The sequence below is a fragment of the Pseudophryne corroboree genome, chromosome 8 (genome assembly GCF_028390025.1).
Source record: "Pseudophryne corroboree isolate aPseCor3 chromosome 8, aPseCor3.hap2, whole genome shotgun sequence".
Classification (NCBI taxonomy): Eukaryota; Metazoa; Chordata; class Amphibia; order Anura; family Myobatrachidae; genus Pseudophryne; species Pseudophryne corroboree.
The window spans coordinates 398219392-398242356 of record NC_086451.1 but is presented as its reverse complement, the minus strand read 5'-3'; the positions used below and the strand labels follow the sequence as shown (position 1 = coordinate 398242356).

Here is a 22965-nt window from a genome sequence, read left to right as displayed (position 1 = left end):
ATCGTCCGATTCCTCACCCCTTTCACTGTGTACATCCCCCTCCTCACAGAGTATTAATTTGTCCCCACTAGAATCCACCATCACAGGTCCCTGTGTACTTTCTGGGGGCAATTGCTGGTAAATGTCTCTACGGAGGAATTTATAATTCATTTTGATGAACATCATCTTCTCCACTTTTTCTGGAAGTAACCTCCTACGCCAATCGCTGACAAGGTTACCGGCTGCACTAAACATTCTTTTGGAGTACACACTGGAGGGGGGGGGGGGGCAACTTAGGTAAAATAAAGCCAGTTTGTGCAAGGGCCTCAAAATTGCCTCTTTTTCCTGCCAGTATACGTACGGACTTCCTGACATGTCTACTTGGATGCTTCCAATGGTGACAGAATCATATGCAGTGACAGTAGACATGTCAGTAATCGTTGGCAGGTCCTTCAGTCCTGACTAGATGTCAGCACTTGCTCCTGACTGCCCTGCATCATCGCCAGCGGGTGGTTTTGGAAATGTTATCCTTTTCCTGGCAGCTCCAGTGGCGGTAGAAAATGAAGGAGGAGCTGTTGGTGGGTCACGTTCCACTTGACTTGACAATTGTCTCACCAGCAGGTCTTTGAACATCTGCAGACTTGTGTCTGCCAGAGAGATACAACGTATGCTTTAAACCTAGGATCGAGCATGGTGGCCGAAATGTAGCGCTCTGATTTCAATAGATTGACCACCCGTGAATCCTGGTTAAGTGAATGAAGGGCTCCATCCACAAGTCACACATACTTTGTGGAATCGCTCCATTTTAGCTCCTCCTTCAACCTCTCCAGATGCTTCTGCAAAAGCCTGATGAGGGGAATGACCTGACTTAGGCTGGCAGTGTCTGAATTGACTTCACGTGTGGCAAGTTCAAAGGGATGGAGAACCTTGCACAACATGGAAATCATTCACCACTGCACTTGAGTCAGGTGCATTCCCCCTCCTTTGCCTATATCGTAAAAAGATGTATAGGTTTGAATGGCCTTTTGCTGCTCCTCCATCCTCTGAAGCATATAGAGGGTTGAATTCCACCTCGTTACCACCTCTTGCTTCAGCTGATGGCAGGGCATGTTCAGGAGTGTTTGCTGGCGCTCCAGTCTTCGGCACGCGGTGGCTGAATGCCGAAAGTGGCCCGCAATTTTTCGGGCCAACGACAGCATCTCCTGCATGCCCATCTCGTTTTTAAAAAAATTATGCACTACCAAATTAATTGTATGTGCAAAACATGGGACGTGCTGGAATTTGCCCAGTTGTTATGCACGCACAATATTGGTGTCATTGTCCGATATCACAAATCCCCAGGAGAGTCCAATTGGGGTAAGCCATTGTGCGATGATGTTCCTCAGTTTCCGTAAGAGGTTGTCAGCTGTGTGCCTCTTATGGAAAGCGGTGATACAAAGCGTAGCCTGCCTAGGAACGAGTTGGCGTTTGCGAGATGCTGCTACTAGTGCCGCCACTATTGTTGTTGCTGCGGGAGGCAATATATCTAGCCAGTGGGCTGTCACAGTCATATAGTCCTTAGTCTGCCCTGCTCCACTTGTCCACATGTCCGTGGTTAAGTGGACAGTGGGTACAACTGCATTTTTTAGGACACTGGTGACTCTTTTTCTGACGTCTGTGTACATTCTCGGTATCGCCTGCCTAGAGAAATGGATCCTAGGTGGGATTTGGTACCGGGGACACACTACCTCAAGCAATTCTCTAAGTCCCTGTGAACTAACGGTGGATACCGGACACACGTCTAACACCAACATAGTTGTCAAGGCCTGAGTTATACGCTTTGCAACAGGATGACTGCTGTGATATTTTATCTTCCTCGCAAAGGACTGTTGGACAGTCAATTGCTTACTGGAAGTAGTATAAGTGGTCTTCCGACTTCCCCTCTGGGATGACGATCGACTCCCAGAAGCAACAACAGCAACGCCAGCAGCAGTAGGCATTCCACTCAAGGATCCATCAGAGGAATCCCAGTTAGGAGAGGACTCGTCAGTCTTGCCAGTGACATGGCTTGCAGGACTACTGGCGTTCCTGTCTAAGGAGGAAATTGACATTGAGGGAGTTAGTGGTGTGGTTTGCAGGAGCTTGGGTACAAGAGGAGGAAGGGATTTAGTTGTCAGTGGACTGCTTCAGCTGTTACCCAAAGTTTTTGAACTTGTCAATTACTTCTGATGAATGCGCTCCAGGTGACGTATAAGGGAGGATGTTCCTAGGTGGGTAACATCCTTACCCCTACTTATTACAGCTTGACAAAGGCAACACATGGCTTGACACCTGTTGTCTGCATTTCTGTTGAAATAATTCCACACCAAAGAGGTGATTTCTTTGGTATTTTGATCAGGCATGTCAATGGCCTTATTCATCCCATGGACAACAGGTGTCTCCCCGGGTGCCTGACTTAAACAAACCACCTCATCATCAGAATCCTCCTCATTAATTTCCTCCAAAGCTCCAGCAACACCCATATCCTCATCCTGGTGTACTTCAACAGTGACATCTTCAATTTGAATATCAGGAACTGGACTGTGGGTGCTCCTTCCAGCACTTGCAGGGGGCATGCAAATGGTGGAAGGAGCCACCTCTTCCCATCCAGTGTTGGGAAGGTCAGGCATCGCAACCAACACAATTGGACTCTCCTTGGGGATTTGTGATTTAGAAGAACGCACAATTCTTTGCTGTGCTTTTGCCAGCTTAACTCTTTTCATTTTTCTAGCGGGAGGATGAGTGCTTCCATCGTCATGTGAAGCTGAACCACTAGTCATGAGGAACATAGGAGAGGGCCTTAGCCGTTCCTTGTCACTCCGTGCCGTAAATAGCATATTAGCAAGTTTACACTTCTCCTCAGATGATTTTAATTTAGATTTTTGGGTCATTTTACTGAACTTTTGCTTTTTGGATTTTACATGCTCTCTACTATGACATTGGGGATCGGCCTTGGCAGACGACGTTGATGGCATTTCATCGTCTCTGCCATGACTAGTGGCAGCAGCTTCAGCACTAGGTGGAAGTGGATCTTGATGTTTCCCTATTTTATCCTCCAAGTTTTTGTTCTCCATTTTTTAATGTGTGGAATTATATGCCAGTAATATATCTGGAATTAGACGACAGTAATGTCTGGAATTAGATACCAGTAGATAGATACTAGATACCACTGTGACTGGAATGATGATGACCTATGCACAGTGACAGGACACTACCACAGCACCCTACAGCAGCAAGATGCAGCACAAGACACTGTACTAGTATTAGTAATGTAGTATTACTGAGCACCAGAAGACAATGAGCAGTGATACTGAGCACTGATGATACTGAGCACTGATGATACTATGGAGAACTGACACTGAGCAGCACGATTAGCACAAGACACTGTACTAGTATTAGTAATGTAGTATTACTGATGACCAGAAGACAATGAGCAGTGATACTGAGCACTGATGATACTGAGCACTGATGATACTACAGAGAACTGACACTAAGCAGCACGATTAGCACAAGACACTGTACTAGTATTAGTAATGTAGTATTACTGAGCACCAGAAGACAATGAGCAGTGACACTGAGCACTGATGATACTGAGCACTAATGATACTGAGCACTGATGATACTGCGGAGAACTGACACTGAGCAGCACAATTAGCACAAGACACTGTACTAGTATTAGTAATGTAGTATTACTGAGCACCAGAATACAATGAGCAGTGATACTGAGCACTGATGATACTGAGCACTGATGATACTATGCAGAACTGACACTGAGCAACACGATTAGCACAAGACACTGTACTAGTATTATTAATGTAGTATTACTGAGCACCAGAAGACAATGAGCAGGGATACTGAGTACCAAGCCAAATTCACCATGTATATAAGAACATGAATTCAGATCTTATTCAATTTTATGATTAATATGAAAATACTAGGATAACTAACTGTACAACTGACCTGGTATGCAACTACAAGAACAATTCTTCCCTTCACGTTTGTGATTGTGCATTATGTTTGACAACAAAATGGACATTCCTGCTAATATGAATAACTGCACTTATATTTAGGGCTCCTCAAATAGTGTGGCACCTGCATTTAAGATGCTCTTTCTTGAGCACTGCATGGAGTATAGCACACGTACAGTATATGGGATGATTAGTCCTTTAGCATTAAGGCAAAGCAAATGCTATGGAAAGGAAAAGGAGTGTGAGGGTTGGACAGACTGAGGTATACTTTGCTGGAGAATCAAAGACCTTAAGGAGAGGGAAAATGTAGCTTGGTTTACTAGTAGGAATGTAGAAAAACACCTTCCAAGTGGGGTAGGAGAAACTGTTTTTTGGGAATGAGGGAAGAGGGCCAGGAGAAGGGTTGGGCTTGGAAAGTCAGGAGGCTTGGGAAATATCATGACATTCATGAAAACCATAACATTAGCCAGTTAGCTATGAAAAGGATGAGAGCCCTCAACGGACAAGGATTGAGTGGAAAGGGGAGGCAGTGGTGGAAAGAGCAAAAGGAGATTTATTTTATGAGGGATAACTCATAGGAGTCAGAGTGCCAATACTACTAGAGAATACAATTACAGTTGACAATGATCACATACATTTTACTAATTTGGATAATTCCATAAATATCAATGTGCAAAACAAAATATGTGGATCAATTAAGATGGTGTGGAAGATATCTCAAAGGGTTAAATTTACTTGAGGTTCTAAAAATGAAAAGTGTTGATATAGCCCATAGCAACCAATCAGATTAGGTCTATCATTTCTGTACTGCATGATAGAAAACGAAAGACAGATCTGATTGGTTGCTATGGGCATCATCACCACTTTTCATTTTTAGAACCGTAAGTAAATTTACCCCAACAAATCTAAAATACAATTATAATAGCTATGTCTACACAAGATAACTGATCTGAGTATAAAAACACTGTGAATGTGAGACAAAGGAGTTGCAGCGATCAATTATCACACTTCTAAAGATACAGAAGACAATTACTATGTTCCAAACGCTATGTTTCCTCCCACAATCCAAAAATATACTGGTAGGTTAATTGGCTTCCAAGAAAACTAACACTAGCATGAATGTGTGTGTACATGTGGTAGGGAATATAGGGGATCATTCCGAGTTGATCGTAGCTGTGCTAAATTTAGCACAGCTACGATCGTAAACTCAGACATGCTGGGGGACGCCCAGCACAGGGCTAGTCCGCCCCGCATGTCAGTGCCGCACCCCCTCCGCACAAATACAAAAGCATCGCACAGAGGCAATGCCTTTGTATATGTGGAGTAACTCCCGGACAGCGCAGCTCCTGCAGCTGGCCGGGAGTTGAGTCTCGCTGCTGCTGGCTGCAGCGGCTGCGTGATACGTCATGCAGCCACCGTGCCACGCCCCCCAACGGTCCGGCCACGCCTGCGTTGGCCGGACTGCGCCTACTAAATGGCGGCTTAACACCACCGTTCAGCCCCCTCCCGCCCAGCGACTGCCTCTGTCTCAGAGGCGATCGATGGGCACCAACGACTGCCATGCGCCGGCGCACTGCTGCGCTGGCGCATGCGCAGTTCCGACCCGATCGCTGCGCTGCAACAAACTGCAGCGAGCGATCGGGTCGGAATGACCCCCATAGATTGTAAGCTCTACTGGGGCTGTGGAATGTGTGTGCACTATATAAATAACTAATAATAATAATAATAATAATAATATTCAAACTCCAAACCGTGGGAAGATTCAAACTGGGACTTGTTACGTGTCGGATCTCCTCAGAAAATCCAAACTGGGATTCTGTTTGGTTCAGATCCGCAATATTCCGGTGGGTTTGAGATTTCTAAAGAGTACCAATCGCAACTCTCTCTTTTTTAAATAGACTGGAGAAAAGGCTGTCAATTAATTAAACCCCTATTGCAGAATTTAACATGTACAGTACATATTTATTGAAGCAGATATAATTTACTCTCTATTACACTATTATAATGATTGAAATCATTTGAGAGACAAATAAAAGACACTTGGCTTTTTTAACTTCATTTTTTCTTCTCGATGTTCACATTGCCATAATCTTTCTTCATAATAATAGGAATTTGATACCTACCAGTAATTCCTTTTCTCGTAGTCTGTAGCAGATACTGGGAAATGTAGTTACCATGGGGTATAGATCGAGTCCACCGGACCCTGGTACTTTAAGAAATCAATAGTGTGTTCTGGATGCTCCCCTCTATGCCCCTCCTGCAGACTCAGTCTAGGAAAACTGTGCCCGAGGAGACGAACATACTTTGAGAGAAGGATAAAAAACAACAGCAGTGAGGTAAAGAACAAACACACAACAATAACAAAGATAGCAGAGCTAGAGGAAAGCAATGCTGACTATAAGAAGGATAGCAACGCTAACCAAACATGGAACAGGGAAAGCAACAGCAAACCCAACCAAGAACACTTATAACCAGACAAGCAGGAAAATGAAGCACTGACTATGAATTACCAGTAGGTATCAAATTCCTATTTTCTCAAATGTCCTAGTGGATACTGGGAAATGTAGTTACCATGGGGACACCCAAAAGCTCCCAGAATGGGTGGGAGAGTGCTGAGACCCCTGCAAAACTGCCTGACCAAAATGAAGGTCATCTTTGGCCAAGGTGTCAAACCTGTAGTACTTAATGAACGTGTTCGAACCAGACCAAGTAGCTGCCCGCATACCAGGCCCATCGAGGCCAATCTGGGGCATTTAGAATTGCCTGAACTCTTTCCTTTTTGAAACTTTTTAGAACTCTTGGAATGAGAGGATTTGGAGGAAACAGATACACTAGCTGGTTTGTCCACTGTGTCATCAGAGCGTCCACCGTGATTGCCTGCGGCTCCCTCGTTCTTGAACAGTAACAACTCAGCTTCTTGTTGAGATGAGAAGCCATCAGGTCTATTTGTGTACAACCCCACCGGTGAATCAGTTGTTGAAATACCCGAGGGTGAAGGACCCATTACCTTGGATGGAGGTCGTGCCTGCTTAGGAAGTCAGCTTTCCTGTTGTCCACTCCCAGAATGAATATGGCTGAAATGGCCCTTGCATTGGCTTCCACCCTGAGGAGTATCAATGACACCTTTTGCATTGCAGCCCTGATTCTTGTTCCTCCCTACCGGTTGATGTAGACCACTGCTGTGGCATTGTCCGACTGCACCTGGATGGCCTGATTCCGAAGAAGGTATGAGGCCTGCAGGAGAGCATTGTAAATTCTCATGAGTTCCAGGATGTTGATTGATAATAGCAAAGGAGATTTTAACCAAGGTTAAAATCAGGCGCAAAGTAGGCTGGTAATCTAATTTCAGCAGCTGCTATAAAACAGGTCTAGTCAAACCTGTACACACTAAAAACAATATACAACAAACAAGGTAGCAGCGCTTTGCAATCAATAATATAATCATAAATCAATTTAAAATATAGTGGAGCTGATTGAGGCACGTGGAGATGAATGGATTGAAGGTGGAAAAAACTAATTATTTAATAATGAAAAATAGAAATACAAACATGTACAGGTTGAGTATCCCTTATCCAAAATGCTTGGGACCAGAGGTATTTTGGATATGGGATTTTTCTGTATTTTGGAATAATTGCATACCATAATGAGATATCATGGTGCCTAAAGATCACCTTTGAAAAAGCTGCAGGTTCTGCAGCGAAAGCGTCAGGTGTTTTATCCAGATCACCCCTCATCTATTGGAAGCTGCCTGTGCCATATCCGGACCTTTAGTGGACTCCCACAAAGATTTGCAGATGACCGGGCGAACAGCCCTACCAATTAGTGATATTTGCTTATCCACCCAGCACTGAGGACGTCACAACCTGGTGAGGATACAGGATCCCAACGACTTCACCCATACAAAGGGACGCTATCCAGGGGACTCCTTGCTCCAGCGGCAAACACTGTGGTAATATTGTTATCAGGACTGTGCCATCAGCGCTTACTTACCTTATTCATCTGCAGTCCACATTAAATAAGGAACGGACACTAGAGCAGCCCCATGGTGATTCTGTATGTTTTTTAACTACAATTTTTAATTTTTATCTAATACATGATTGCATTTCTATTTTTCATTATTAAATAATTAGTTTTTTCCACCTTCAATCCATTCATCTCCACGTGCCTCAATCAGCTCTACTATATTTTAGATTGATTTATGATTATATTATTGATTGCAAAGCGCTGCTACCTTGTTTGTTGTATATTGTTGATTGCAGATTCCTGACTCAACCATTTTTCCTGGAACTGGGTCCCTTGGGACATAGCACCCCAACCCCAGAGGCTGGCATCCATTGTTAGCAGAGTACAAGACTGGGTATTGAAACTCTCACCCTCCACAAGATGGGAGACTTGTAGCCACCACAACAGGGAGATCTGTGCTTTTGGCGACAGAGTTATACTCTGGTGCATGTGCACGTGAGATCCTGACCACTTGTCCAACAGATCCAGCTGGAACGGGCGTGCATGGAACCTGTCATACTGAATTGCCTTGTATGAGGCTACCATCTTGCCCAGAAAGCAAATGCAAAGATGAATTGAGATCTTGCATGGTTTTAGCACCGAGCGGACCATAGACTGAATAGTCAATGCCTTGTCCATTGGAAGGTATACCTTCTGAGACACCGTATCCAGAATCATCCCCAGGAACTGAATTCTCTGAGATTGTTCCAGGTGCGATTTCTGGAAATTTAGGATCCATCCATGATCCGTAAGCAGACGAGTAGTCAAGTCGATGCTGTGCAGCAGCTGTTCCCTGGATACCGCCTTTATTAGGAGATCATCCAGGTACGGGACTACATTGACACCCATCATGCGTAATTGCAGCATTATCTCTGCCATGACTTTCGTGAATACCCTTGGGGCTGTGGAGAGACCAAAGGGTAAAGCCTGAAACTGGAAATGTAGGTCCAGTACAGTGAACCGGAGGAACACTTGATGAGAGGCCCATATTGGGATATGCAGGTATGCATACTTGATATCCAGGGATACTAGGAACTCCCCCTCCTCCAGACCTGATATCACTGCAGTTAGTGATTCCATCTTGAATTTGAACACTCGAAGATAAGGGTTCAGGGATTTGAGGTTCAAGATCGGGCTAACAGAGCCGTCCGGCTTTGGGACTACAAAGAGACTAGAGTAAAATCCCTTTGTGTGTAACAGAGGAAGTACTGGGACAATAAAACCTGTTGATAGGCAGTCTTTGAATGGCTTCTTGCAAGGTAACTCTTACTACAGGTGAAGCTGTTAAGCCTGATTTGAAGAATCTGAGAGGAGGTAGTTCCTGAAATTCCAGCCGGTATCCTTGGGATATGAGATCCGTCACCCAAGGATCCTGGCAGGACTCTGCCCATAAGTGGGTGATGTTTTGAATGCGAGCACCTATCTGGAAGTCGCCTTGCTGCTGGGGACAACCGTCATGTGGAGGGCTTCGTGGAAGAGGATCCGGAAGCCTGGTCCGAAGTTCCAGCAACTGCTGGTTTATGGGACTTACCGCAAGTTCCTCTAGCAGCATTGGAGGCACCTCTGGCTCTGCCTCTGAATCTGGGCAAACAAAAGGACTGCAGAGAGGGCCGTCTAGAGGGAGGTGCAGCAGATGGCAAATATGTAGATTTACCTGCAGTCGCTTGAGATATCCACTTGTTCAGTTCTTCCCCAAACAAGGCATCACCCCTAAACCATGAAAGAGTTCAAAGACTGTTTCAGGGATTGCCTTTCCTGCTTAGCAGTAGCTAATTCAAAATTTATGTTAGTAATGATTGACTTGAATGATTCCATCCACTCAAGTTCCTGCAAATTACTACCCTGTGTGGATATAGAGCATTGGGTACACATTAGAGACCTCTGTGAGGAAGGGGTAAACGTAGCCTTACATAAAGTACACACAGACTTATTTTCAGACATGCTATAGCAGAAATCACAGAGTTAATGAGGAAACACAGGCCCTCATTCCGAGTTGTTCGCTCGCAAGTGAATTTTAGCAGATTTGCTCATGCTAAGCCGCCGCCTACTGGGAGTGAATCTTAGCATCTTAAAATTGCGACCGATGTATTCGCAATATTGCGATTACACACCTCGTAGCAGTTTCTGAGTAGCTCCAGACTTACTCGGCATCTGCGATCAGTTCAGTGCTTGTCGTTCCTGGTTTGACGTCACAAACACACCCAGCGTTCGCCCAGACACTCCCCCGTTTCTCCAGCCACTCCTGCGTTTTTTCCGGAAACGGTAGCGTTTTTTCCCACACGCCTCTAAAACGGCCTGTTTCCGCCCAGTAACACCCATTTCCTGTCAATCACAATACGATCAACAGAACGATGAAAAAGCCATGAGTAAAATTCCTAACTGCATAGCAAATTTACTTGGCGCAGTCGCAGTGCGGACATTGCGCATGCGCATTAAGCGGAAAATCGCTGCGATGCGAAGATTTTTACCGAGCGAACAACTCGGAATGAGGGCTACAGTGCAGTGTTAGTTGGAAAGCACACTTATCACAGACAATCCCGAATGGAGTGACACAGAGAGGATTGGTACCAGCACACAATACCTCAGATCAGAGCAGCGCCCCGCTGTGTATATCTTATATGTGTAATTTACCTCACAGCGGTATAACTGCTGACTATATGCTCCCCCTTTTCTATAAACCCCCTGCTACTGAATTGGTGATTCAGTGGGTCCTGTGGAGGAGCAGTTTCTGCATGCAGCCTTTACACAGCAGCAGCAGGAAATGGCGCCTTTTAGCTTCTAGTCCCGCTCTCCGGGAAGCCCCACCCCCTTAATGGTGCGTGGTCCCTCTATTTTTTTTATACTGGCTATACTCCATTTGTGTAAAAAAAGAGTGCGTAACCCTTTTTTGTTAATAACGCCAGTGTGGGTACACAGCGGGCACCGCAGCCTGTAGCCGGGTGATCGCTGTTCCTTTATGCCGCCATGTTCACCGGGGACCAATTAACCAGGACCCTGGTGTCTGTACTCACCACACCCCATCTTCGGCATCTGTAAGGAGTGGCGGGAGTGTGAGAAACATCACCTCAGGAGCTCAGTGTCCTGTCAGTGGGGATACGAAACATTAACTCTAAGGAAGTTGGTTTGGTCCCCCCCTAAGTCCCACGATGCAGGCAGACTGGTTGCCAGCCAGTGCTGCCTGAAAATAATAAACTAAAACAAATTTCTGAAGAAAACTGGAAAGCAAACGAATGCACCCGACTCCTTGGGAACATTTTGTCTGTCGGAGGGGAGAAGCCAGCACACACATAGAGGGGAGGAGCCCGCACACACTATTGATTTATTAAAGTGCCAGGCTCCAGTGGACCCGATTTATACCCCATGGTAACTACTTTTCCCAGTATCCACTAGGACGTTAGAGAAAATTAATTTTTTTGAAATATTTCACACCTGCTTATTTCTTACAGTACAGTAGTTCAATAAAAGTTATATTTTAAACTAAAAGTGCACCAACAACAGATCCCTTTTTCTTCTCTTCTTTCCAAATGGCAATCTAAGAAGTTTTTAAATAAGCCCTTGTTTTGAAAATTATTTAAAGATTTCTTTTGTACGAAGTCTTTCATGAAAGAAACAAATCTAAATTAATAAATATAAGGATGTGGGGAAATTACGCAAAAATGTACTAATATACTGTAGTGCCTAATTCAGACCTGAGCGCTGCTGTATGTGTTCGCACACACTCCAAAAATTTGGTGCGATCACACACAACACACCTATTTCGCACGGCTACACAAAAAGTGCAACAGTGCACAAAAGAGGTGGTTAGTATTCTGCATCACAGGGGAGCGATGGGTTTGCATTGCAGTGATTCGCTGTGCCAGCATCAGGCAGCCTGTTGTACATGTGTGTAGTGATTGCTAGTTAGCTAAAAATAGCACAAAGGTTTTCTTTTCCCCACCTAAAGAAAAAAATAAAAAACCTAAGGAATAGAAATGTGATTGAACAATTAAGTGATCAAACACTGCAATTTAAAGAGTTTGACAACCTACAGCAATTGCTCAATGACATTCAGCAATTAAGGCATCAAACATATCATCAAAATATGTTTGATGTCCTATTTGCACAATACATTTAATACTATTTAAAAATACTATCTATCAAAATACTTAGTATTTTTAAATAGATATGTTGCTAGCCCCCCACCCCCCACCCCAAAAAAAAAAAAAGAAAAGAAAAAATAATATGGAAAGGCAAATAGATGAAATTTTGAATAAAGAAAAATAAACATGCATATTGTAGAAAAAGCAGGTGACATAGAAAATACACAGGTAAAACTATATAAGATTACGTTTAGTAAAAAAAACACATAACAAAAAAATCAGAACTTCAAACAATAATAATAGCAAAACAAATCAAAATAATTTTAATAAATTATTGACATTGGCCAGCAGGGCCAGGATGTGAGTCTGCATGGAAAACAGCTCCAGCCAGATCGCTCGATTTCGATCTTCAACCTCAGTGTCTGTAATAAGTGGAGGAAAATGAGAAAAAAAAATGCAAACATAATGCAATAATCATAAAATACTCGTCACTACAATCCATTAGGAATGTCACTGCAAAGCTAATTTTAAACACACAACGTCATTGTGTGTGTGTCTACTCTGTCAGTCCCTCTATTGTATTCATATATGCTACTGGATTTTTATTTTAAAAAAACAGACTCACATCTAAACAAAATTATTAAAATTAGAGATGAGCGGGTTCGGTTCCCCGAGATCCGAACCCCCCCGAACTTCACCTATTTTACATGGGTCCGAGGCAGCCTCGGATCTTCCCGCCTGAACGTCATCATCCCACTGTTGGATTCTCGCAAGATTCGTATTCTATATAAAGAGCCGCGCATCGCCGCCATTTTCACTTGTGCATTTGAGATTGCATGGAGAGGACGTGGCTGCGTTCTCTCCCTGAAAAGCTCCGTATCTGTGCTAATTGTGCTGCAAATATCTGTGCTCAGTGTGCTGAAATTATCTACGTTCTCTGCATGAAAACGCTCCATATCTGTGCTCAGTGTGCTGCAAATATCTGTGCTCAGTGTGCTGCATTGTGGGGACCACCAGTATATAATTATTATAGTAGTACAGTACAGTAGGCCATTGCTGTATCTTGCAGCTCTGTGTCAAGTATACTATCCATATCTGTGCTGCATTATTATGAGCAGTATATAGTAGGACAGTGCAGCATTTTGGTGACCAGCAGTATATATATAGTACAGTACAGTAGGCTATTGCTGTATCTTGCAGCTCTGTGTCAAATATACTATCCATATCTGTGCTGCATTATTGTGAGCAGTATATAGTAGGACAGTGCAGCATTTTGGTGACCAGCAGTATACATATAGTACAGTACAGTAGGCCATTGCTGTATCTTGCAGCTCTGTGTCACTTCTAGTATCTTGAACAGTGCTCAATATCTGCTGCATTGTAGTGACCAGTATGTATACTGTACTGTGCGACGTGTGTTATACACCTGGTGATTTTATACATCCTGTAATCTGTACTGAGCGATGTGTGAGATACACCTGGGGATTATACACCCTGTATGCTGTACTGTGCGCGTGTGATACGTCATCTGAGCCATCCCCCAGCCCTGGCCAGGAACAAAACACCTCTGTCTAGGGCACTCATAGATCGTCACGCAGGACACACTCACCAGAAGCCCCTCTCCAGCCTGTCAAGAAAAGAGGCCGATGGTAACATGTTTTGCTAGATGCGCTTCCAACAGTACTTTGCCCTATATTTTTTTTTTAAGAATTGGAATATGCAGCTCCTTCCTGCCAAATTGGTGGTGTGTTGGCTGTTGTGTGTAGCAAAAAAATGTCTCTGTCAGTTTTTTCCTTGTTTATCCTACCATAGGAAAATATCTAAGTTATTATGTGTTTCTTTCCCAAATTGTTTGTTTTGCCAAAACACAAAGTAAAATATATATATATATTTTGCCAACTGTGTAGTGTTCGTTCTTCTTTTACTGTTGCATGAGTGGTGTGCATTTTGCCAACACTTGCTGAATGCAGGTCATGCTGCAATATGAGTTACACAAGTAAAGGATTCTTTTAGAAAACATGGCATGTTGGTGCAAGAGCTGCATACAGCAAGTCTATTTAAAATGCACACAGCAGTTTGTAAACCAGCACAATTAAATGTGAAAACACAAACAGGGATTTTACACTGAGTAGATATGTGTAATGTATAAAATGTTTGTCTTAGATACACATGTATAATATGAACATAACAGCAGAAGTTGAAAATAAACAAAAGTGAAGAATGTGCGTAGCACAAACCCAGGGAATGACAGGCTACATACCATTCCACACAGATCTAGAGATGTAGGGGGTAATTCCGAGTTGATCACTCGCTGCCAGTTTTTAGCAGCCATGCAAACATTATGCCGCCGCCCACTGGGAGTGTATTTTAGCTTAGCAGAAGTGCAAACTAATGTATCGCAGAGCGCATGCAAAAAAATGTGTAGTTTCAGAGTAGCTCAAAACCTACTCAGTGCTTGTGATCACTTCAGCCTATTCAGTTACAGATTTGACGTCACACACCCGCCCAGCGTTCACCCAGCCACGCCTGCATTTTTTCTGGCATGCCTGCGTTTTCCCAAACACTCCCTTAAAACGATCAGTTGCCACCCAAAAACGCCCACTTCATGTCAATCACTCTGCAGCAACCAGTGCGTCTGAAATGCATGGCTAGACCCTGTGCAAAACTACATCATTCTTGGTGCCCGTACATAGCGCATGAGCATTGCGCCGCATACGCATGCGCAGAACTGCAGTTTCTTAGCCTGATCGCTTCGCTGCGAACAAATGCAGCTAGCGATCAACTCGGAATGACCCATGTAATGAGTTGTTGAGGTACTTTGATTCAGGTGTGTGTGATTGTGCTGTTATTTGCAGGAACATCGATGGCAGGAGAGCTGTGCTGAGCATTCGCATGCTGTGCGCAGCCCTATACTTACACGGTACCTGCGATTGCCTTGTGTGCAGTGACAGAGATTTGCTTTGCAGGCTTGCAAAAACTCCGCCTGCAGCCCAGGCCACACACGTGTGCAAAGCCTGACCCCGCAACTGCCCCCAGCACGCTTCTATGTCATTGCCTGTATGTGTTCAGATTTTTCTTTTGTAACGCTGCACATTTTTTGCACATCGCATCCGACACATGCGCAATATTTGCTTTGCGCGTGCGCAGTAAGTTAAAAATCGCCTCTTGCAATTTGATTTGCAGCAGGGATCAGGTCTATAATAGGCCCAGAGCAAACAGGAGAACATTACTGGAAATACAGTATATATAAGGGAGAGTAGAACATGAACAGTACCACTAATATACTGTTTATACTGTAAGGGTGGTTGGAGGAGATAAAATGGGACTTTAAGAATGATGCAGCCATCAGAAAAATTTAGTTGTCCTTGTGTTGCCTTTACAGCTACATGAATGTATGACTGCTATCATACAACATAGGCCCTCATTCCGAGTCGATCGCTGGCTAGCTACTTTTTGCAGCCATGCAAACGCATAGTCGCTGCCCACAGGGGAGGTTATTTTCGCTTTGCAAGTGTACGAACACGTGTGCAGCCGAGTGGGACGAAAAAGTTTTTTGCAGTTTCTGAGTAGCTCTGGACTTACTCAGCCTTGCGATCACTTCAGTCTGATTGGTCCCGAAATTGACATCAGACACCCGCCCTGCAAACGCTTGGACACGCCTGCATTTTTCCAAACACACCCAGAAAACGGTCAGTTGCCACCCACAAACGCACTCTTCCTGTCAATCTCCTTGCGATCGGCTGTGCAAATGGATTCTTCGTTAAATCCATCGCACAGCAACGATTCGCTTTGTACCCGTATGACGCACCTGCGCATTGCGGTGCATTCGCATGCGCAGTAGTAACCTGTCCGCTGCGCTGCGAAAAATGTCAGCAAGCGATCTGCTCGTAATGACCCTCATAGTTCAGCTCAAAAATAGAGAACTGAATTTTGTCCCTTCAGAGGTGATGATTAAGCTTATTGCCACAGAATACAGGTTGAACATGATGGCTGTTTTGCCTCTTTTCAACCTCAAATACTATGTTACTATGTTACATGTGTCTGTCAGGCCCTTTCAGCAGGGTAGTAGAGAGCCTTACTGGGCCAAGGTACTTTTCAGGGTGTGTGGCCTAATAACAGAATGCGTGGCAATGCACCCTTAGAAAAAAATACAGAAATAATTGAATTGTAAGCACCTCCCTGGCCACACTGCAGCCCAGCACACATCAGCATGTACTGGGCTGAGGAGAAGAGCTGCAGCTGCTAACACAAAGGGGGTATTACTTGGAAATTGCCAAATTAGCAAATGGATAAATATATTAAAAAACATCAGAACACAAAATCAATAAGTTGGAAAATGTTATGGCCCCCTGACAGCCAGAGGCCCAGGAAAATTATATCTCACAACATTTGTTTGAACCCACAGGTCCGAATCAATAAATAATGTGTTATCTTTCATAAATATCTTGCCAGATATATAGCAATCTGGCCAGATATGTGTGTTATGTTTCAAAAGAGATATATCTACAAAGTGTTAGGGGAATTCTAAGATCCATCACTTCTGCTGTCTATCATCAAAATAGATTTAAATAAAAGCAGATAATAGACAGCAGAAGTGGAATGATAGATGAGAGGGTGAAACTGCTCTCTCATGACAGAAGAAAAGATAGGATGTGCTTCTGCTGTCTCTTCTAGGGATTCTATGTTGCCTGAAGCATTGCAGAGTATGTCCCCAACAGCCAGGATGAATGAGCATGCCAGAGGGTACAGGATGGGTTACCTATTACTGGTAAAAGGTTTCAGAGGTGATCCAAAGTGGTATACTTTGTTGCCAGCAATAAACAGTGAGTTGGGAGTCAGCCACTGGTGTCCTCTACTCTCGGACATGAACCGGAAGTCGACCCACATTTCTCCCCATGGGCTTTGTCACACAATCTCCCAATAAACATTGAGTCAGGAGTTAGCCACTGGTGTCCTCTGCTCTCAGGATTGAACCAGAAGTTGGACACCGAAAGTGTCCCCACAGGCTTGGTCACACAATCTCCTTGAAGGTGATATTATTTTCAAAGTAATTCTCAGACCAACACATTCTGGCAGAGAAAGACAGTTCTATACTCATGTGTTTATGCAACAGCAGTTTTTAATATACGCATATTTTTGCTCTTTGCCATTTCTCATCTATGTAAATGTATATGTTTATTGTGTTTATTAAATTATGTTGATTAGCATATGTGCAGCCTTTATTTTTTATATGAGATGTATTCTCTGTGCATTTGCAGTGCTGTTTATTTTTAAACTTTATACTGAATAAGGCACCAGATCATACTTTGAAAATGTTTCATTATTGAATGCTTAACATTTAATGAAGTCAACAGTCATTTAGAGGAGATTATATACTGTAATATAAATAAGTGATCAATATTTTTTTCTGTTCCAGTTCTTTCTTTGGATCCATCCAAGATGATTATGGATGCCTTCTCCAATATTATCTGTTCCATCATGTTTGGAGACCGTTTTGAGTATAAGGATTAGAGATTTACCAAGCTTCTTAGCATTGTAGAGCAATGTTTCCATGTAGCCACCTTTCCCTGGGGACAAGTAAATAACATAATTGAAAGGATAATTATGCACAGTGAACATATTAGGCAGAATTTACATAATGTCTTGAACTGCAAACGCAATGCAGAATAAAAAGACATTTTTCTCAGACTACACCTAGGATTAAAATTTGCAGAGAGAACAAACAGCTGAGCATAAATATTCTGTTTTTGATTTAACAATAAATGTCAGGGAAAGTATAAACTCTCTTATCTCTACCATGTATTTTTAGACATTCCAATGACAGGTCATTTTAAATGCTCAATTGCTTAATATTGTTTACACTTTTTAAAAATGTTATGTTTCTTGTAAATAATTTATTTTATGAATTATTTTAAAAGGTTCTAATAATCCTGTTGATCAATGACCTTCTTTGTGACTTTACAGCTTCACAACATTCTTCCAGCAGTTATGAACCACATCCCAGGACCTCATCACAAGATAATCACCCTCTCAGAAGAACTGTATTTATATTTGAGAGAGTAAAGGCCAGTCAGGAGACCCTGGATACCAGCTCTCCCAGACATTTCATTGACAGCTTCTTCTTTAAAATAGAACAGGTATTTCATTACAGAATATAAGTAATGTTATGGATAAATGTTATGTGTAAAGGGTAAACATTTATTGTGTTCTATGACTATGTTTATATCTCAGCAATATCATTAGTTTCAAGTATATTAATGAGCATCTGATTTAGCCTACAAAATATTTTACACACGTTTTAAGAGGCATCTTAGTAACTTAACAATCAAGTCAACATCACTGTTACACAGTGTTCACCTTTATACATAGCCAAAGTCATAGGGGTGAGGGAGGTAGTAACTTATTTCTTCACTATTCATTTTCTACTTTTCTCCATTCCCTCCTGACTCCCCTCATTCAGCCTGTGCTCCTCTCCCTTGCTAGTGCTTTCCACGTGTGGTTTCCTCCCACCTCTTACTGGGTTGTGAGGGAGATTATCTGGTTTTGCTTGTATCCCCAGAGGGTATCATGCCAATCAATTTGTTCTCCCTTAATGTTAAGGGGTTATAACACAGGGGGGTAGGGGGGGGTGCAGGGGTGGGCACCCACTTGATACCTTACTTTATCAGGAAGTGGGTGCCTCCTCTCCAGCCAGCACCATCTTCCCAGTGATATTTGGGAAGATGAAGCTGACCACTAGAGAGGAAAGACTTTGGCACATTGCCAGAGTCTTTGCTTTCAATGTGCGGCACCATCTTCCCAAATATATCACCAGGAAGATGGCGCTTCTGATGCTGGCAACAGCACAGCAGCACGGTGTACTGCTGGGGGAGGTATCAGACCCGGGCTCGCTCCAGGCCCCTCCTGCAGGCTGGATCCAGGTAATTTGTCCCCCCCTCTCCGAACCACTGTGTGGACCCTACACCCATTGTTTATACAAATGCTAATCAAGGCCAAGACTCTTATTGCAATGGACCTTTTCAGCCATTATTTATTTTAAATTGCAATGAGGCCTTGACAAATGCCTTAGCATATTTGAACTTCCACATATCTAGGTAACTTGATCAAAGTGAACCTTGTTGACAGGAAACTAATCTATTGTCTGGCCCCCAATGTAATACAAAGGAATCTACAGATGTGTCTTTTGGTCTGTTGCTGTGATGCAAACTCATCGCAGCACACAGATTGCGGCATTGCGTAGTGTACCCACTGCAAACACTACGCTACACATTGAAGTGAATGGGAGCCACTCCCATTCCTTCTAATGGGGCGCTGCTTACCAGGGTCGGATCTAGACTTTTCTTTTAGGGGGGGCGGTTTACTGTTTAATTTTGACCCCTCCCCTATCCAGTCCCAACTCCTCCCCTCTTCAGTCTTGACTCCTCCCCTATCCAGTCCCAATTCCTCCATCACACAAATAAATATATTTTAAGTTTATTTGCTTTATTTTAAGCAAAACACTAAATAGCTATAAATAACAACAATGAAAGCAACAAACAACCGACGCCAGAGTCCCAGTGACGACAGCAGCGTGTCCCCTTGCGGACTCGCTGCACTCACCACGTTCCAGGCCTGGTGGTGAGCTTTGCTCGCCACACTATTAAATTCCCCCTTGGGGGGTGGTGTGGACAACCCCCCGAGTAGGAATTAGGGGCCCCATTCGGGATTCCGTCTGCTGGCATTTCCTTGGCTGTCGGGATTCCGGCGTCTGTATCCTGATCGCCGGGATCCTATATGCCGGGAAAGTGACTGCTTCCCAATTAACCACCTACTGTACATGGTGGCCCCGCTGTTGTCTCACAAATAAGTAGTAGTTACCACTGTCTTCAAGTTTCTACATAATATTGGTCCTATAATGTGTATCAAACAGTCTATATATCAGTGGGAGAGATCCCTTGATTATAAATGACACCCTAATAGCTGGTAGGGATATATTGCCAGCCAAGCAGGTTTAGGATTTGTTAGTGGGTGTTTGGTATAATAATCACTTCTACAACACATCAAATCAAAGTTCCCCAATATTACATCTTCCAAAGATATGTTCATCATAATTTATGACACGTCATGTACAGTTGTGATACCTAAAGTATAAAAGGTTGTAATCCCCTAATATTAGGGTATAGCAAAAAAATATATTAAATTAAAACAAATGTCTGGAGTAATTATTCTCATCTATTTCTCATCTTAATATGAGGTGCTGAAATAGAGTCAGTCAATCAAGTTTTATGATATGTTGACATTGTTATGAAATACAGTATTATAAACCTTGATGATTGACTGACTCTATATAAGCACCTTATATTAAGATGATAAATAGTATAAATGTGATAATAACTATAATTACTTAGAATAATTGTATCAATCAGAGATCTTTGGGATACTACCAACATTTATTGATACAAATGGTAACAAGTGGCATATTATTACCCCTTACGGGTGGTATTCAGTGTGCCGGCTGTTCAGTATACCGGCGCCGGAATCCCGACACCCGGCATACCGACAACTATTCTCCCTCTTGGGGGTTCGCAACTCCCCTGGACGCGCGCCACCGTGCCCGCAGCGTGGCAAGCGTAGCGAGCCAGCAAGGGGCTCATTTGCGCTCGCCCAGCTGTCGGCATGCCGGCGGTCGGGATCCCGGCGCCTGTTGCTGGGCGCCGGTAACCCGACCGCCGGCAAAACATACTACACCCACCCCCCCTTACACATCTCCAATGCCGGATCCCACCTGGGAATTGGAAACGGGTCCTTCCCAGGTGGGATCCGGCTTTGGACCTTAGAGGCTGCCTTTCCCAACCAAGTAATTTGGCGGGTCGTCTTGCTATGGGGGGTGGGACTGGAAATACATGTGATCTGTGTGGAGTTTATGTTTTTGTCATGTGAAATTTTAAAATTATTAAACAGTACTTCACTATGGGGGTCATTTTGACCTGATCGCATGCTGCCATTCATCGCAGCGTAGCGATCAGGTCAGAAGTGCGCATGCGCCGCAGTGCGCCGGCGCATGGCTGACAGGCGACGGCTGTCATTGCCTAGCGATCGACTCTTCCTGATTGACAGGCAGAGGTGTTTGCTGGCCGGGAGGAGGCGGCACGGCGGCGTTTGGTCACCGTTTTGTAGGCGCGGTCCGTCCAACGCAGGTGTGGCTGGTCCGCAGCGGCTGTGTGACGTCACACACAGCCGCTGCGACCCGGGCAGCGACGAGTAGCTCCCGGCCAGCACACAAAAGCTGCGCTGGCCGGGAGCTACTCCTGAAGTACAAAAACATCGCCGATGCTTTTGTACTTCTACGACGGGGCTGGGACTGACATGCGGGGCGGGATAGAACCTGTGCTGGGCGTCCCCCCGCATGTCAGTGTGGATGATCGTAGCTGTGCTAAATTTAGCACAGCTACGATCAGGTCGGAATGACCCCCCCATATTTTCTTATCCCATCCATTTTGGGTACATTTGAATGAGCCTAATGAGACGTATGCTGTGAGATGTGACATCTGCTGTATCCGAAGTGGCCTATTTATGAACAACCTACATATGCAGTAGCGCTGGATCTCTCCCAGTGATATATAAACTATTTGATGCATATTATAGGACCAATAATATACAGGAACTTGAAGACAGTTGTAACTAATACTTATTTGTAAGACTACAGCGGGGCCACCTTGTAGGTGGTTAATTATATGGTGAAGACAATTCCAAGTTGATACTTCATAGAATGTGTACGGTGTTATTTATGAGAAACTAACCAAATAGAGGACAAATTAGCAGACACAGGTTTTTTTGTATAGTATTTTTATACACACTTTCTGTACTTTTACGCTCGTCTCTATAGTTTTAATATAGGACGTGATATGTCATTTTTAACATTATGAAATACAAGGTATGTTTTAAAACCTACTGTATAAGGGCACCTACAGTATTACAGACACCCTTTATCGTATTGTACATATGGGAGACTAAACCTGTAATACCCTGCCTAGGGAATTTAACAATAAGATCTCTTACCGGTTGTATGGCCCCTCTGCAACAGGCTGGTCCCTGTGACTGACTGGCAGGATGGTCCCTGTGACTGACTGGCAGGATGGTCCCTGTGACTGACTGGCAGGATGGTCCCTGTGGCAGACTGGCAGGATAGTCCCTCTGGCTGGTCTCTGGGTGCAGGAATGCAGTGTGCTCTCACTCTGTGCAGCAAAGTAAAGTGGAACACAGGACAGAAAGAAATGGAACGCACAGTTCCATTATGCTTCCTCTTCCTGTGTACAGTGTACACAGAACAGGTTCTACCCTCCCAACACTATACTGTTTCTATTAGCCCACAGGCCTGTCATGTAACTGTAGCCACGCCCCCAGCACACAGCCACTTCCTGACCTCGTCTTATCAGCACTGTTTAGATGCCACAAGAAAGCAGTCTCAATCAACAAAATATGTTGATTTACTGCCGTCCAGGCCAAAGGGGTGAGTGGGGAGGAAGGGCACCTGCTGTGAGATGCTGCGTCTGGGAGCTCGGCTCGGCGCCACTGACAATAGCTGACAGCCAGCTGAGTGAGGAAGGGAGGAGGGAGGAGGGAGCAGGACTTCACAGACAGTTTGTCTGCCTGTCGGACGGAGTTTGCTAGGGGGGGCGACCGCCCCCATCGCCCCCGTCTCTATCCGTGCCTGCTGCTTACTGTGCAGCACGTCGTATGCTTCACAGTCCTGCTACAGCATGCAGCTAAAAGCAGCAAGGCTGTAGTAGGACACATCTGTAGTGTGGATTAACATTCCTGTTCTGAAGGGAATTCCTAATCTCAATACCTATATATCTTTGCGAAGACAACTTGTTTTCCCAAAAGAAACACAATTAAGGGAATTCAATTAAGTGCAGAAGATTGGTAAAAAAAAAATC

At 44.0% G+C, this 22965-nt stretch overlaps 1 long non-coding RNA gene across 1 annotated transcript; it reads right to left on the bottom strand.

The window, feature by feature from the left end:
* Nucleotides 1-17348: 17348 nt before the first annotated feature.
* LOC134947854 (uncharacterized) lies at nt 17349-22744 on the bottom strand. The gene is made up of 2 exons (XR_010182821.1): nt 22085-22744; nt 17349-17613 (listed from the first exon to the last, which is right to left on the bottom strand). It is a non-coding gene; the product is annotated as an uncharacterized LOC134947854 (long non-coding RNA).
* Nucleotides 22745-22965: the final 221 nt, after the last annotated feature.